This window comes from Phocoena sinus, chromosome 17 (genome assembly GCF_008692025.1).
Source record: "Phocoena sinus isolate mPhoSin1 chromosome 17, mPhoSin1.pri, whole genome shotgun sequence".
NCBI classification, from domain to species: Eukaryota; Metazoa; Chordata; class Mammalia; order Artiodactyla; family Phocoenidae; genus Phocoena; species Phocoena sinus.
The window spans coordinates 2,318,729-2,336,577 of NC_045779.1; the positions used below are offsets into that span (position 1 = coordinate 2,318,729).

Below are 17,849 nucleotides of genomic sequence, written 5' to 3' on the forward strand. Positions count from 1 at the left end.
TAAAATGAATTTACAGAACTAAAGATCTCTAGTAATGTAAGAAACCGTTTCATTTTAACATGAAATTAGACCGGTCTTCAAACTATAAACAGTAGTCAAAATGGGTGAGTAAAATCATGTTTATTAACAGCGTATTTAAAACACTACACGTTCCCTCAACAAAAAGTTACTCAAAGCAAATAGTATTACCTTACATTTGGATATTTTAATTTTTAAGTGTTTTGCACAAAAAGACTTTACTTGATGATTTCCTCATTTAATAAACAAAAACTGATAACCTAGTCTCAGGAACTCTGATAGGCACAGGGGTTACGGTGCTGGGTCACAACCTCCGCAATGTGAAGTTCTGGTCAGAAATCACCAGGAGCCACACCAACAGGAACATAACTTAATGTCACTTTACTCTTTGCTACCCTTACAAGGGTCATTTGTAGAATGATCACTTGTAGAATGAGTACTAGTACATCAAATCATACCTTCACATCAAGTTGTATGTTCATTATGAATCGTATTCTAACAGAAAGTGCTCTTTTCAAATAAAAATTATACTTAAATAAAGGCTCACAGGATACTGTGTGGGTTCTGCGTCAGAACCTAATTGTACAGCTTCCCAGCTATGCGGCCTCAGGACACATAATCCATCTCTCTAGGCCTCAGCTACTACATGGTAAACCCAATATTAATAATAATAACTACCTCAGGATTAGTGAGAAATATATGGGATAATCTACGTAAACTGCCTGTGACATTCCATAACACACACCATGTGCTCAACAGCTGTTTTTATGATTTAATACAGACCTACTTAGTCCTCTCACAAAAGAACATGTTTCCATTTCAAGAAACATTCATCATATGTATAGAAATCTAGCAATAAAATATAATAAAGACACATAAAATACTGTGGATGTTAGGTGCCAATTGTCAATGAGATCTCAAAAACCCTATGGTGTTTCTGAGAGAAAACAAAGCATGGAAAGATCGGGGCAAGACCACGAGGATATATCTCGTGAGCTGGATGGAACTGGAGGAATCAATGTGAACTCATGATACGCGTTTAAAATATATACATATAAAATATATATGTGCGTGTGTACACATATACATGTATATATACACACACACACATATAAAAATAAGAAGCTAGAGAAAACACATATACATACATAGTCTTCCGTGTTTAAGAAGGCCTAGAAGATTGACAGCGACTGCTTTTCACTCTTGTTGGAAAAGGTGCGGAAGACGTTGTGCATTTCTACCTCCCACTCCACTCTCCTATCTGTGCACACTGATCTCCCCATCCACACACTGAGGACCCTGAGGTGTCCACTCCCCCAGTGTCAGTGGGGACGCTGGCACCTCAGCTGCAGGTTCTCTGCTGCCAGCTCTCACCATCATCCTGGGCACCTTCAACAAGCACCACAACTCCAACAACAGCAACTGTCTCATGTCTGAGGACCTGCCCACCCACTGCCCCTGGGAATCCTTATTTCATTCTCCAGGCACATCTTGCATCTAATTTGCTGATCCTTCTACCACTACACTTAACCTTCAGTGTCCCCAGTCCTTGAGCTAACTTTTTCTATAAAAGGTCAGAGAGCAAGTATTTTAGGATTTGCAAGCCATAGTTTCCATCACAACTTCTGAACTGTGTGCTTCCAGAGCAAAGGCAGCTACAAACAACTTATAAATCAAATAGTGTGGCTATGTCCCAGAAATTTTATTTATGGACCCCTGAAACCTGAATTACATAGAATTTTCACATCATGAAACAGTACTCTTAGTATTTTTCCAACCATCTGAAAATGTAAACACCCTTCTTAGTTTGCAGGCTACACAAAAACAGACAGCAGGCCCAGTTTAACCCACGGGCCACAATTTGCTAACACCCGCCAGTACCACTTTCTTCCCAGACTGAACAGGTCCCACGAACAAGTCTTCACCCCCTTACTCTGCCCCTCCTCCTGTCCCTCTCAGCCCCTCGCCCGGGCTTTCCACCTGACTCCTCCTGCGGGCTCCTGACCTTGGACAGCCCAGCCACGTCTCGGCGGGCTCCCACAGAGCAAGAGGGTTCCCGGCACCTGGCTCACTCAGCGGCTGCCCTAGCCACTTTGCGGAAGGCAGCCTCTGGTGAAACACCTCTCTAGCATTTTTGCCTCGTACCCCAGAGAGCAGATTTCTAGAAAATTCCATCAAGGAGGCACCAGAGCAACTTCTCTGCCATCCAATGAGCCAGACACCCTCCCAACAAGGCCTGGATCTCAGCGCCAGGCGGGCCTCTTCCTGGAGCGCTCAATCCCAGCCCCAGGAGTAGTGGCTGCTCCTCATACCGTTTCTATATTCTTTAGGGCTCTCTTTACTTACTAGCCAATCCCATTACAGCTAACAACTCTTCACATTAAACTTTCCCTGTTCAAAGTACCGTGTGGTTTTCCTTTCCTGTACGAACTAGACTCATACAAACCTGAAAACCAGAAAGACTACATTCAGGTCCATCAGAGAACGAAAGACAGTTAGGCAGTAAAATGAACTGAGGATACACGAGACCCTGATACTATGCCAGCCAAAACACCCACAGTCCCATGGATCTGACGTGAGTTGCTATATCCTGCAACGACCACCCCTTTTTTTAAAACTTCTAAATATGTGATTGTGTTTTATCTTAGTTTCTTGGCAAAATGTTAAACACTTGTCACCAGCTTTTCTGTGCTATGAGAGCTTTCCACCATGATCACAAAGGGAAGTTAGACGGCCAACAGCAACTAGGAGTCTGAGGGCAGCGGGCGCCAATTCTGCCGTCTTAAAGCTCTTGCTCAGGGGGACTTTCCTGGGGGAGCCACGGCTAAGAATCCGCCTGCCAATGCAGAGGACACGGGTTCGAGCCCTGGTCCAGGAAGATCCCACAGGCCGCAGAGCAACAAAGCCCATGCACCACAACTACCGGGTCTGCGCTCTAGAGCCCGCGAGCCACAACTACTGAAGCCCGCACGCGTAGAGCCCGTGCTCCACAACAAGAGAAGCCCCCGCTCGCCGCAACTAGAGACAGCCCAGGCGTAGCAATGAAGACCCAACACAGCCAAAACTTAATTAATTAATTAAAGTTCCTTCTCAGGAGATCCATCACTGGGTCACACTCTTAGACAGAAGGTTGCCTGGTAGCCTCAGCTACTGGGAGTCAGCTTAAACATGAGCTTGTTAACTGAAACACAACATCTTCCTGGTTCCCTTGTTTCCCCTGTATAGACTTCAATAATTATTAGCACACCTGGAAAAGGACAAAATAAAACCAATGAAAAACTCATTAAATTTCATGTAGACATGGTAGGCAGGCTAAAAATAGAGACCCACAAAGGAATGAAGGAACAGGGAAACAGCAAAGCCAAATTCTTGAAACAAATGCCAGAGATAAGCAATAGTAAAGGTTACTTTTTCTAGCCAGTGGCATTTCAAATCGAAAGAAGACCATCAAAAAACATTTATTGGAAAATGCAGTCCCAGAGTTGTAGGAACACAGAGGGAAAACTAAATATACAAACAGGCCCTAAAGAATTCAATGGATTTGTTGTATTACTCATTTTGCAGAAAATAATTTTGGAAGAAAGCAACAGTAAAAAATGGTAAATAAGCCATATGAACGTTGCTGCTGTACCCTAAAAATGTGATACACTGAACACCAGAGAAGAGCAGGACTAGCCAGAGAGACATCCTTATGCTTCTACAGAGCAGTTGGTTTTATTTTCATGTGTGTTGTGTGGGGAGGTATATGTGTTCTGGAGAATAAAAATATTTTCGGGCTCCCCTGGTGGCGCAGTGGTTGGGAGTCCGCCTGCCGATGCAGCGGACATGGGTTCGTGCCCCGGTCCGGGAAGGTCCCACATGCCGCGGAGCGGCTGGGCCCGTGAGCCATGGCCGCTGAGCCTGCGCGTCCGGAGCCTGTGCTCCGCAACGGGAGAGGCCACAGCAGTGAGAGGCCCCCGTACTGCAAAAAAAAAAAAAAAAAAATTTCAAAAATAATAATCTCTAATAATTTACCTTATCCAACTACCTTACTGTCATTTTTCCATTTTTTACAGCAGGGGAGCCTAGGGTAGAAATTTACTTATGTCTATTTACAGTGAATGCAGAGGGATAGTCTTTCTTTCCTACTGAGAACAAAGAGTATATACAACTTCTTCAAATATAAGACTCCTTCCCCCAAACTGGAAGGATTCCATGTAGCAAATTCACAAGGACCCCAGCTTCTATCTGCCAGAAAAGCGACTTAAATAGCTGTTAATTTTGTCCATGCCTTCCTCCAACATACTGCCTCAGGATTTTGAGGGCATGTATGTATTTCTCCTTTCTCTTGCTCTGCTGATTCTAAGTCACCCTCCTCTTCAGTACAAATTTTCCAGTGCATTTAATAAATTACTAGATTAATTTCACAGGGCCAGGGGTCCCCACCATCACTTCAAACACAATACACCCAAAGCCTTCTACACAGCCCTCACCCTGCAGGGCAGCTACTCGCTTCAATTACTCCCACCGCTCTCAGTGAAAATTCCATTCTATCACCATCCTTATCAATTTTAGCTAGATTACTACAACTAACTCCAAGACGGTCTTCATACTTGTGGTTCTCCCAACTTCAACAGCATCTGTACACCATTTTGATTCACTCACCCAATACACCACTTTTGTCATTAAAAAAAGGACGAAGCTCCAAAAACTCAGAGGTATCTCCAGGATGCTACAAAAATGAGAGAAAATCCCACCTGGCAGGGCTCAAGACCACCCCCATTTAAAAACAGCAGTAGGACTTCCCTGGTGGCACAGTGGCTAAGAATCCGCCTGCCAATGCAGTGGACACGGGTTCGAGCCCTGGTCCGGGAAGGTCCCACATGCCATGGAGCAAATAAACCCATGCGTCACAACTACTGAGCCTGCGCTCTAGAGCCCACGAGCCACAACTACTGAGCCCACGTGCCACAACTACTGAGCCTGCACTCCAGAGCCCACGAGCCACAACTACTGAGCCCGCATGCCGCAACTACTGAAGCCCGCACGCCTAGAGCCCGCGCACCGCGACAAAGAGTAGCCCCCGCTCTCCGCAACTGGAGAAAGCCCCAGCGCAGCAACGAAGCCAAAAATAAATAAATAAATAAATATGACACATATAAACGCTCTAAATCAAGCCTTTAAAAAAATTTTTTTAATAAAAATAAACACAGCAGTACTAGTTTTTTATCAGCTTTGTAATGTCATCTAAATATTTTGTTGGGGGAAGGGGCTGCTTAGCAATCACTTCCCTAAGGAATCAAAGGATCACAATGTGTTATTATTACCTGTATACATTTTCTATCACTGCCTTAACAAATTACCACAAATGAAACTGCCTAAAACCACACAGGTTCCTTATATTACAGTCCCGGAGGTCAGAGTCTAACACAGGTCTCACTGGGCTAAGATCAGGGTGCAGGCAGGGCTGCATTCCTTTCTGGAGGCTCTAAGGGGGGTTACCTCTTGCATTTTCAAAAGTCTAGTGTCCGTCTGCTTTCTTTGGCTTATGACCCTTTTCTCCATCTTCAAAGCTAGCCACGTCAGGCTGAGTCCTCACTCTGCCTCTTTCTTCCAATTCTAAGGAACCCTGTGATCACACTGGGCCCATCACAGTAATACAGGACACTCTCCCTATCAAAGTCAGCTAATTAGCAACCTTAATTCCCCTGAGCCATACAGGGTAACACACTGACAGGGTCCAGGAATTAAAGCATGAACACCCTGGGGAAGAGGGCATTATCTGTCTATCACACTGCCCGAAGTCTACAACCAAATGCTGCTCCACAGGGAATTAAATCTGTACACTTGGGGCCTGAATCCATTCTACTCACCAAGACACAGGAAACAAAGTAAGAGATCACAAGGATAATCGGCGGCAAGAGAGCTCGTGGTCCTGACGGAACACGGAAGTCATTTTCTCTTACAGACAAGGCACGGCCACACCAAGACAACCCGAAGTCCCCTGAAACAACAATGACTATACTGCAGACGACTATACAAGGACTTTAAAGATGACCCTGAAATTCAATTTGAAGCACTAACTGGAAACACTGCAACAAATAAAACCATCAATTTTTTGATTTGGTTATTCTTAAGGCATGTAATCATTTTTTCTTATAAATGAAAACGTATGCCCAGTCCTATAACCCTTGAGCAGTATCACAAAAAAACTCGAGCATCCCTAATATGCTACACACTGGGCGAAGCTGTGCCTAAGCTCAAAACCACTTAGGGCTCAACCCTGCTCAATTCCTGCCCTTACTTTTAGGACAGTGGGAAGCCACTGCACAGATTCATTCTGAGGGCTGACAAAAATTCAGTTCAGCGTGAGTTAAGACCCTGTACGTGAGAGCTGGCACCTTTTCTCAGCTGTTGGTACTTGTCAGGATTTTTGCAGCAGATTCAAAATTGCTCAAACTTTAATGTAGTATGATTCCAGGTTGGCCTCAAGAGGGAGCCCCCTTTTAAAATCAGACTGCCCTACAGGTGGTGCTTTGCATGTTATCACTAAAAACGAACGGAAGACAAGCGAGCCTAAGGTGGCTCCCCAGCGACCGCACCCCGGCTCCCTGGCTACTCCTGACCCCCCACACAATACTGACGCGAGGCTGCTCCCAAGGCTAGACTCTCGTTTAAATGGCCACTACTGCTGTGCGAGTCCCTCGCTCTGCCGAGTGACGACTGATCTCATATTTGAAAAGCAGTGTGTGACTCATAAAGCATTACTACCTTTATCATTAGTGCAACTTTCATTAGTCGAGCATTTACTGCATATAAAGTGGTGCCATTTTAATTCATTCAATCTTAACAAAACTCCGTGTAATAGTTTCACTTCCAAGGAAAGGCATGACCTAACTTCCTTAGGAGGCAGAACGGGCTCTGAGTTCTAGGTCTATTCTCGCACCAAGCCCTCTGTCCTTAAAGACTGCAGATCACTTCACAGGAAAGAAAGCAGATTCAGCAGATTCAGGAAAAGGAACTAACTCTGAATCTCAGTTCATGCATCTATAAAATGAGACTAATGATACTCACCAGACAAGACACTCTTTGACAAGGCTGTTGTAAAGATTAAATGAAGGGAAAGTTATACAAAAGTGTGAAAATGTTAAAGCACCAAGACATTAGCATCTCGTACTGCACCGTTCCAGGGCGCATCCGTCGCACACAGGAGACTTCCTGAGGCAGCGCAGGGAACGGCACTCACACTGTGTCTGTGTGAACGGGGCCTCCTGGAGCCGCGCGCCGCGGATGCCCATGCGCACGTGCATAGGCAGGTGTGGCCCCAAGTACATACAGGATGTACTACCTAGGCACAATAAAACCAGGGATTATTCAACAGTGACAACTGAACAAGTCCTTAACAAGAAACAGAAAGCTTACAAAAAGCTTTTTGCCATAAACAATAAGGCGGCTCAACTAGTTTAAGACCATGGTAATCTCTCCCTTTCCATCAGAATCAAACCAATTTCAGGAACAGTTACAATACAGATATTTATATAAATCACTGCAGAAAAGCCTAAATCTTTCTTTTGCCATTTCTAATTTCTCTGGTTCATAAAAGAATAAAGGTTCAAAATCACTCTATTTGCAGGAAAAAAAGTCAAGTCCATTAAACCATTAAAATGGTTTAGAAGTATCTGAAGTAATTCTTTCACAATGGTATTTACAATACATGTTAAATCACTACAGACCACTGCCAGGTTTTTTCTTAAAACTAAAACTGTAGTAACTACCTTCATGTGTTCCAAAATCTGCTCTTATATTTGAGTATCAAGGTGACCATGAATTTAAAAATCCACTCTAGTCATCAAGAGACTACAATGCAGGGGGCTTCCCTGGTGGCGCAGCGGTTAAGAATCCGCCTGCCAATGCAGGGGACACGGGTTCGAGGTCTGGTCCAGGAAGATGCCACATGCCGCGGAGCAACTAAGCCCGTGAGCCACAACTACTGAGCCTGCGAGTCACAACTACTGAGCCCCTGTGCTGCAACTACTGAAGCCGGCACACCTAGAGCCCGTGCGCCACAGCCAGAGAAGCCACCGTAATGAGAAGCCCGCGCACCGCAACGAAGAGCAGCCCCCGCTCGCTGCAACTAAAGAAAAGCCCGCGCGCAGCAACAAAGACCTAATGCAGCCAAAAATAAATTAATTAACTGATTAATTTTTAAAAAGAGACTAGAATGCAAACAGGAGACTAAGAGTACCAGGACTCACAGGGGTCACAGGGATAAAATACAGCATCCTTCGAAATACTGTCAAACAAAGAAAGGCTCATTTTGTGTTTGTTTTTGAGCTATGGCATTTCTAAATATTTCTTTCTAATAAACTTAAGATCCAGTATTTTAAAGATGATTACAAAAATACAATGATACACAATCAGAATAAAAGCTCTGAATTATTAAACCAGGAACAGCAACAGAGGTGGATATACTAACCCACCTACTGACACACGTGGGGCTCCCATCACCAACAGCTAAACCACTCCGCACTTGGCCATTCATGCACAAATCACCTGACACGCTAAGCTGAGGCCCTACCACAGCCTCGGTCACCTGGCAAAGCATCCAGGTCAGAGAAAATTCAAGCACTCACATTTTCCATGCTTCTATCACCAAATGTATTTGCCTTATATGGCAGCAGGATTTATAAAGCTGGGCTTTTCTAGTTGGTGTTCTCATTAATACAGAAATCTCTCAGAATTAACTAGAGGACACACACCCCGGGTGATTACATTCCCGACAATCTGTTTCTTTTTTATCCATATTTTCTAGTCTTTCTACAAGGAATTCTTACTGCTATTATATGTGGCAGGATCTGGAGATGAACAAAGACAAATGACCTTTTTACCTATTATTTCTACGATGGCCAGGAAAGTGTGTATAAGTGACCAAAAGAGAACCATAGGTGTTCAGAAATGAGTCAGTGCAAACGAATCCTTGTTACAAAAACCTGAGCCATGTGGACCCAGGCAGCATATACAGTACCAGCATAAAGAGAAATGACATAGCTACCAAACACCTAAAAAAACTCATTTTTGATGCCTATCAGAAAAACACTCAAATCCCATATTTAGAACAGAATTACTGAAAAATAACAAAGAAAAGATAACTCATCCTGTTCAGTAAGCCATATCTACTATGTTTAAAAAACAAACAAACAAAAAAAAGGCACAGGGCTTCCCTGGTGGCGCAGTGGTTGAGAGTCCGCCTGCCGATGCAGGGGACGCGGGTTCGTGCCCCGGTCCGGGAGGATCCCACATGCCGCGGAGCGGCTGGGCCCATGAGTCATGGCCGCTGAGCCTGCACGTCCGGAGCCTGTGCTCCGCAACGGGGAGGGGCCACAGCAGTGAGAGGCCCGCATACCACAAAAAAAAAAAAAAAAAAAAAAAAAAAAAAAAAAAAAAGGCACAGCTTGGAAAACCTTAAATGACTTGTTAGGAGTAACCTGATAGACCAGCTACACAACTTTAGCAGCTGTTACACTTGTATACAATGACAGTCTGTATTTATAGCACCCTTGGTCAGAAGGAATCAAAGTGCATTCATTATTTACCTGACAACCCATCATCACCTTATTCACTTGTTATTACATTCAATTCTGACTTTTCATTATTCTTACCGTGACTTGTTATTCAATAGGATTCTGACTGACATTTTTAAGATACATGAATGTTATTTCTGTTTATACATAAAGTCTGAAAGGATTCACACCACACTGTTAAAAAGCCACTATTACCCAAACAACCCATGAGCAACAGATGTGGATGACAGAGGTTTGCTGAAGGAGGAATCTGTTAATCTTCATTTATTTCAGTAGTTTAAATCTTACGCCTGAACATACAATAATACTACAGTAAAAAATTCAATGACCTCATAAAATATATTGTATTATTGGCCATGACATTTCCTTCTAGATGACACCCAGGGATCTTAGTTCATTCCCTGAACAGATTTCCTATGTTAAATATACTATTACAGGCCACAGTCCCAGAGACGAGTTTCCAGGTATGGAGAACCCTTGCCAAGTACAGAACTTCTAACCGCAGGCAGAGGTGGCCTCGCGCAGAGCGGACACTGGCCCTGGGAGCTGCGGCCAATCACCACTGCCACTGCCATTCCTACTCTTCCACCCACAGTCACCAGGGACTCACTCCAGCAAGCATCTTCACATGGCCCGTCCTTCTCTCACCAGTAATCATCAGGCCTGAAAAGGAAACCATTTCATTCCCCAAGAAACATCCATTTCAGTTTTCAATTTTTATTTTTCCCTAGAAAGAAAGATCTACTTTTTATTTCTCTTCCTTCAAACGGGTGCCTCAATGGGTATAACAGTATAAAACTGGAAACAATCTAAATGTCCATCAGTAGGGAATAAGGTTAAATAAATGATAATACATACAATCTACATATGCAGCAACATATAGCAAATACTTTGAGGCTGCAAAAAGATTTTTTTAAAGAATGAAGAAATTCTTTACTGTTATGGAATATTAGAGATACACTCCGTGAAAAATGCAAGTGAAACTGTTTGCAATGACCCTCATCCTAACTGGAAAGAAGAAGAGTATTTATTCAAATTTACTCGCATACAATAGTTTCTTTTGTATCATTCCAGAGATAAGTGGCTACCCCCAGCGGGGAAAAGGGCAGCCTGAGGAGTCATCTTGAGGCTAGAAACTTCTCACAGCACTTAACCTTGAACCATGTGACTGCAGTACCTATTTTCAAAATCATTTATTTTAAACTTGCTTTATCTTTAGAGAAGTATTTGTGATTACTTTAATCCTTTATGAAGTCGAGAGCAGGAAGACTAATAATTAGTCCTGAGAATCAATCTCACTCTTTTATAATCATGCATTTAGTAGTTCCAAAAAGAAACCCCAAATGTGTCCCCCTATCACCATCCACCAGATATCCTACATTCTCACTCCTAACAGAAAGGATTATATTTTTATATGATAAAGCAGAAACTAATTACTTAATATAATACTTATATTGTATTACTTACACTATAATACAAGATGCAGAGGCAGATATAAGAGAATATAAAATTTTAACCTTGCATGGTAACCATTAACCTTGATAGATTCAAAATAATCCGAAATTTCACATGAACTCTTCAGGAAGCAGACTTATGTATAATCTGTGTGAGTGCATTTCGGCTGACCAAAAAGGTTGGAGCCTTCCTGGTGTCACAAAAAAGGAATAAACTGACACTGCAGGATAGGCCCGTATCTACATAAGCACAGAGAAAGGTGTTGAGGCCAAGAAAGCTTATGAGAACACTGTAGTTCATTTGACAATATGTCTAATTTAACCGTATCGAAAAGAATTCACATGTCAAACCATTAATTTTAAGAATTTATATACATGTATTATACATATGTACAACTGTCAATAACTCAGACACATGCATACAAAAAAAACAAAACTGAATTTTTAAGAAAAAACAACTTATCATAATTACCTAGAAATGAATCTGAAAATTGAACTCATTTGATAGCCTACAACAAGAAAATCTGGTTTTGTCACATACACAAAATTAAAAACTCCAATAAACTATTGGGTGTCATCTACCAACTAAAGTCAAATACTACTTAAATTGCCATTAACAGGGCAGGTGACCAGAGATCATTTTCATATTCATTCACACCCATCTCCTGAGCGTCCACAACACACGGTTTCTGTTTTCCAGCATTTTTTAATCCAATTACAACTGTTAGAGTACTCAAAAACAAATTCAGAGTAGAAAGTTCTCATCACAAGGTTAAGCAACTATATGAATGAGAGGAGACCTTACTCGCAGGCCGGGAAGAGGAGCCTAGCGAAATACAGCGCATCAGCAAGCCTTCCACAAGGAGGGCCTCAAAGAGCAGAGACAGGAAAGGGAGGAAACTCTGAAAGAAAATGCATAAGAAACCAGAAGTCTGAATAAAACAAGGAACCAATTGAGGAGGAGCACTGGGGCCACGTAATGCAGTTTTGAAAAGGCAAAGGTGAAGAACAAGGACTGTGTTCCAGAGTCGATCAGGAGCCACGCGGTGCAGGCACAAAGGTCAAGGACACAAAATCGGAAGACATGCTTGGGATTCCAACTCCAGTTCACCTACCCACTAGCAACTCCCTCAGGCTCATGAACTCTCAATTTTCTTCCTCCGTAAGTGGCATAATAGTACCTACAAAATAAAACTATTACGAAGACCAAATGAGACAAAGCACCCAGCACAGTGGCTGTCAGAAGAAACACTCCGTAAGTTTTGGGGTTTTGTTTTGTTTGCAGGCAGGGGAAAAAAAATGATCAGGGCTGCATTTAGTACAATTAATTTGATAGCAGCAAACATGATGGGATGGTAAAACCTAGAGATTAGGGATGACTCCTGTTAATGGCAGTTGAAGCAAAGGGATTAAAATCACTTACTGCTGGGAAAATGGAAAAGAGGCAGGAGAATCAGGAACCACAGGCAATAAAATGACAAATCATTTATAAGGGGCAAAGTGCCAAAGGTGTCCTTTGATTTTGAGTCTAGATGACTAAGAAAATGTGAGGATCATTAATACAAACAAGTCAATGAAGGAAAAAGAATTAACTTTGCAAGGAAAACACTTCAATTCTGAATCTATTTGATTCAAGCTAACAAAATGACAGCACTTTAAAGAGTTTGTCAAGGAAAAACAACAGAAGGCAGGTCTGAAGCTCTGGAAATAAAATGAATCTGGTGATGCAAACTGGGACCTCAGCAAAGAGGGAATGAACAGGGGGATCCAGGGGCCTGAGGCGGCCAGAAAGGAGAAAACACAGCTCCAAAAAAGGGAGACGGGAACTGTATCTCAGGTAACACCTGTACGTAAGTCCAAGGTGCTGGCCTGTAGCAGGAACAGGGAAGACAAAGGCCTCATGACACTTCACAGTCCACAGCTCTCAGATGCTCACTGCACTTGAGGTTACACACTGAACTGACTTACTGCACTGTGGTTACTACAGGTTTACAAGAGCCCACCCATTACTGCAAAGTGTTAATTATCCCAACTCAACCCCCAGCAGGACACAGCTACCACAGGATAATAATCGTAATTAGACTTTTTTTCAGTATCTCAAAGAACTATAACTTTTAAGTTCTTATCTCCCTTGACCTCCAACCACGGAGCTGACTCTTTGAGGGCTCCCCTTTCCCTCTGTCTACTCTGAGGGCCAACTCTCAGATAATCTCCCCTCTCTTTTGGCCTCTCTTGCATCTTAGCTTATTTTCTCCCTAGAAACAGAGCTATCAGGGAACAGGTCCTTTAGGCAATGCCACAAGAGTTCTTTCATACTTAGCTTTAAAATCTCATCTAGATTTTAAACTCTAGATCATAGCTGACGCTTTGTTACCATTCATAGGCCCTAAATAGTTTATTGACAGCTACTCAATAAATGTATGCCGCCCCAAAAGGATTTTTAGGCTAAATGGAAAACTGTATTTCTCCCCGTGAGCCATAAGATCTCTCTTATTAATTTTTGAGACTATGCACACACAGAATTGGATTCCCCATCCTCCAACAGCTGGAAGTCCTAACATATTCTAAAGACATCTTGCTAGTGCTGAATTGTTTTTTTGTATCCCACAACTATATAACCCACTCACATCCAGTGTAAGTTGTCCAAGAGACAAGTGATGGCAGATATGCCATTTAAATGTGAATCTAATTACCATCCTTAACAAATGCCAAGAAAAAAAAGCTCAAATATTTTCCTATACGTGGGTTTCTTCTCAAATACATATCACAACTGATCATACTTTAGCTTCAGCACGTGCTGTATTTCTTTAAACCACACAGTTGTCACATCTGCTGGAAAACCAAAACAGATCAATAACCATAACATTATGACATATACTCTATTAAACTGCCTGTCATGATGCAGTTTTAGGTGGCCAAAATAAATAAGCAAATTTTAATCTTTTTAGGACCCTCTTTGTATTGTTTTCATCATATTAGTTTACAAAGAGTGTAATGGTGTTCATAAAAATAATACTAAATGAAATGAAACTAGTCTATAAGGGATTAAAGCATCTGTAATAGCTACAATTCACTATGACATCCAAATTTTGCACGGCATCAAATGGAGTGACTGAAAACTAAAGTAACACAGTCCCCCATGTTCTTGCTTAATGGCATCACCTCAAGGAATTCAGTATTTTAATAATACACCATCAGAGACCCCATCTAAAAGATATCATTAGAGGGACTTCCCTGGTGGCGCAGTGGTTAAGAATCCGCCTGCCAATGCACGGGACACGGGTTCGAGCCCTGGTCCGGGAACATCTCACACGCCGCGGAGCAATTAAGCCTGCAAGCCACAACTACTGAGCCCACATGCCACAACTACTGAGCCCGTGTGCAAGAGAAGCCACCGCAATGAAAAGCCCGCGCACCGCAACAAGAGTAGCCCCCGCTCACCGCAACTAGAGAAAGCCTGCGCAAAGCAACAAAGACCCAAAGCAGCCAAAAATAAAAATTAATAAAAATAAATAAATAGATATTGTTAGAGTTTCACACTAATTATCCTTTAGATTATTTTCAATACATACAATTATATTTATGTCTCTATTTGTAAGGAACGTTTCCAAGCCAAAAAAGAGAAGGAAACTCTAAGTTCAGTAATTTTGTAAGGTAATTTTCATTAATGGGGCGCAGCACAGTAGAGCAAAAAAACAGGTTCTTGGATGCATGTATGAAGCATGAAGCATGCCTGAGTCTAATGCAGTCAGCACCACTAAAAAGGCAGTGGGGTCTTCACCAGTTTAATCTCTCAGAGCCTCTGTTTAAAAATTCATATAATGGAGAGACTGCCACCTATGTTGTGAGAAATACATAAGAAAGCGCATTCTACTACCAGCAAGGATAACTAAAAAGGCCACGGATGTTTTTTATTCCTTCTAAACAGTTTCCCAACTAATAAAATGCTACACAACTGGGCCTCAGATTTCAGGCTATACATGTTGAGAACCAGATGGTTCTCTGTGATTACCTTACTCAGTTGTTTTCCCTGGAAGCCAGCACCAAGATGAACGCACAGCACATTTTTAATAGATACAAGGCAGTGATTAGATCAACAAAGCCTCCAGTTCTGCACGCAGAAATATCAAGTGTAGTAGAGCCCCTAGTTCCCCGTCCTCTTGAAGAGTAAGCAGCTACTCTCATCCCTCCACTTAACAGCTTACTCCCTACGGTTTACCTGCCCGAGACACAAACTTGGGGGCCACTGGCCTCCTACCTTTACCTCTTCGTCACACAGGGGCCAGTTCACATTTGAGGGACTGAATCTGTTTTCAACTGAGCATATGGAATTTAAGTTTACTCTGAAAAATGCACTTAAAAAAACAAAAAATGAAGTATTTTAGTAACCTGCATTATGAAGTCACCCAGACCTCCTGAAAGCTACCATTAAGCTCTATGTAAACATATTACTCAACTTCCTAATATGTAAGTATCCCCAACTGGCAAACATTCTGAAAGTTCTACCACATTACGTTTCAAAACATTAGTTTGTAGACCTTATTAAAAGCTAACTAAAAGCTAAAAGATTACAGAACTATGGACGACAATGTTCATCGATTAAAAGAATAGAGCTCTGTATGTTTTTAAAAGAATGAGGTATGTCATAAAATGGAGAAACCACCATGAGTAGAACTGGCCAATAAGAACTATATACTACATATGATCCCAATTTTAGTTTCTTTGTTTTATTGAAGTATAGTTGATTTACAACAACGTGACAACTGTGTTTTTAAACCGTATTTATTACACGCACAGACAAATCCTTAATGGCTAAACACCACACTCGCAGGCTGGTTCCCCTGGGCAGTAAGCGGGGTGGGGGGGGATGGGGGGGGGGGGGGGGGGGGGGGGGGGGGGGGGGGGGGGCGGGGTAGATGGGTGGGAGGCCGGCGCGGCGGGAGGACACACTTCGTCACTGTGCGGCTGCGCTGTGTTTCCTTAAAGAGCACAGAGTACTTCTGCAACAATGATACATAACAAACTAAGAGCAAAAACTATCGGGAAGACCGTACTTCCTCCTCCGTACCCAAAGGATGCCAATGTGTAATTTAAAAAACACAGGATCTCTAAATTTTAAGAAAAGGATAGATGGAAACACAGTTCTGGAAGCGGGGAACAAACAAACAATAAAATAATTGGATTCGCAAAATTTCTCCCCGTGTGGTTCCACGCCTGGGTCCCCTCTACTCCGGCGGTGGACGAGCCCGCACTCTACAGCAGTAACCGCCCAACCGAGACCCGAAAACGAGAAAAGGCGGCGCCGCTCCAGCCCCCGAGACCCCCTCCAGCCGCAGCGCCGAGGCCGCGCGAGGCGCCGCGGGCAGGTCCGCCTCCTCCGAAGCCGACAACAACAAAGTCGCGGCGGCGAGGCCCGGGCCCGGGCCCCCGGCCCTTCCACCTCCTTGGACCCCGCGGCCGCCAGCCTTCCCTCAGCACCCAGGCCCCCTCGAACCCTCAGCCGCCGGCCCCGACCTCCGGCCCCTAGGCCCTTCCGACCTCCCGGCCTCCGACCCCGGCCCCTCGGCCCTTCCGACCTCCAGGCCCCAGACCCTCCTCCAACCCCGGGCCCAGCCTCCTCCGAACCCTCGGCCGCCCGGCCCAGGACCTCCCTCCTCCCGGCCCCCGACCACCCCCTGACTCCCTCAATCCCTCGGCCCCCTTCGGCCTTTCCGGCCCCTTGGCCCCCGACCCCCGCCCCCAGCCCGAGGCGACTGCCTTACCTGTGGCGAGGCGGTCGGTGGGCCCGCCGCAGCGGGCGCAGGTGAGGCGCTGGGACTCGGCTGGCTCCGCGGCAGCCGGCGCCGCCGCCAAAACAACACGTCCGCCGCCGCCGCCGCCGCCGGGGGGAGGGGCGGGGCCCGGACGCTGGTTGGGGAAGCCCGAGCGCCGCGGCCTCCGAGCCGGCGGGGACCGAGCATGCGCGGACGGCGGCGGGCGCGAGGGCCGCCGCGAGGACGCTGAAATCAACAAGGCCCGGGGACGCCCCATCCGACTCCGCCCCTCGACTCGCCCCGCCCCTAGCCCAAACCACGCGAGATCTCTACGGAGCCCGAAGACACGGAGGCAGAGAGAGATCCCGCGAGAGCAGCCGCCGCGTAGCCGCCGCCGCAGCCGTCCTCCTTCCCCCCCTTCCCCGCCTCCCCGCGTGGGGCGGCTGTTTCCGGAGCTGGGGCTGGTGGGTGAGCTGGTGCTGTTCAGCGGTTCCCGGCGGCGTGTGGGCGCTTGTCCGTCCGTCACGGCGGGCGGCTTCCACCCCCTCGGGCGGCGCCGGGAGAGGAGGCGGGGCCGAGGGCTGCCCGGCGGGAGGGGTCTGCCCGCGGCTGCCGGCCTTGCAGATGTGCGGACCATGTTCGCGGGTTGCCTCCGCGGGTGAACAGTTAGAGCGCCTTGAATGCCGTGCTGCTTCCCACCGTGGCTATCTGTGTGCAGAAGCGTTTAAATCAGATACTGTTGGCGGAAACCCTGCAGGCGAGGTCAGAGCCCTAGGGAGGAGCTCGCAGACGGAGCAGAGTTGCTAAGAGCTGGTCGGCGTTCAGTTCAGCAACTGTGTTTGCAGTGAATGGAGTGTAAATGCAGGTCCGGCGGCCGCTCCGCTCCTCCTGCAGTCTTTCTGTCTGCGGTGCCCTTGACCCCTGCATTCCTGGTCTCGGGCCCTAACTGTGTACTCACCGTTTTGGGGTCACGGAACAGTCTTAAAGGGTTCGCTTTCTGAAATTCCCGAGCAGGAATTTCTGCACCCGAAAGTCTCCTACTATAAGCTAAATAAGTAAAAATG

At 45.0% G+C, this 17,849-nt stretch overlaps 1 protein-coding gene across 5 annotated transcripts in view; it reads right to left on the bottom strand.

The window, feature by feature from the left end:
- The window catches only part of PCMTD1 (protein-L-isoaspartate (D-aspartate) O-methyltransferase domain containing 1), a 61,748-nt gene extending 44,734 nt beyond the window's left edge, over positions 1 to 17,014 (bottom strand). For 2 of the 5 annotated variants that reach the window (XR_004346560.1, XM_032610599.1), the window contains exon 1: positions 16,795 to 16,910. The gene's annotated coding sequence lies outside the window, so the exon portion shown is untranslated. Of the gene's footprint in view, positions 1 to 16,794 lie in introns of all 5 variants that reach the window. The other 3 variants (XM_032610605.1, XM_032610604.1, XM_032610603.1) reach the window with 2 other exon arrangements.
- Between the last annotated feature and the right edge of the window lie 835 nt (positions 17,015 to 17,849).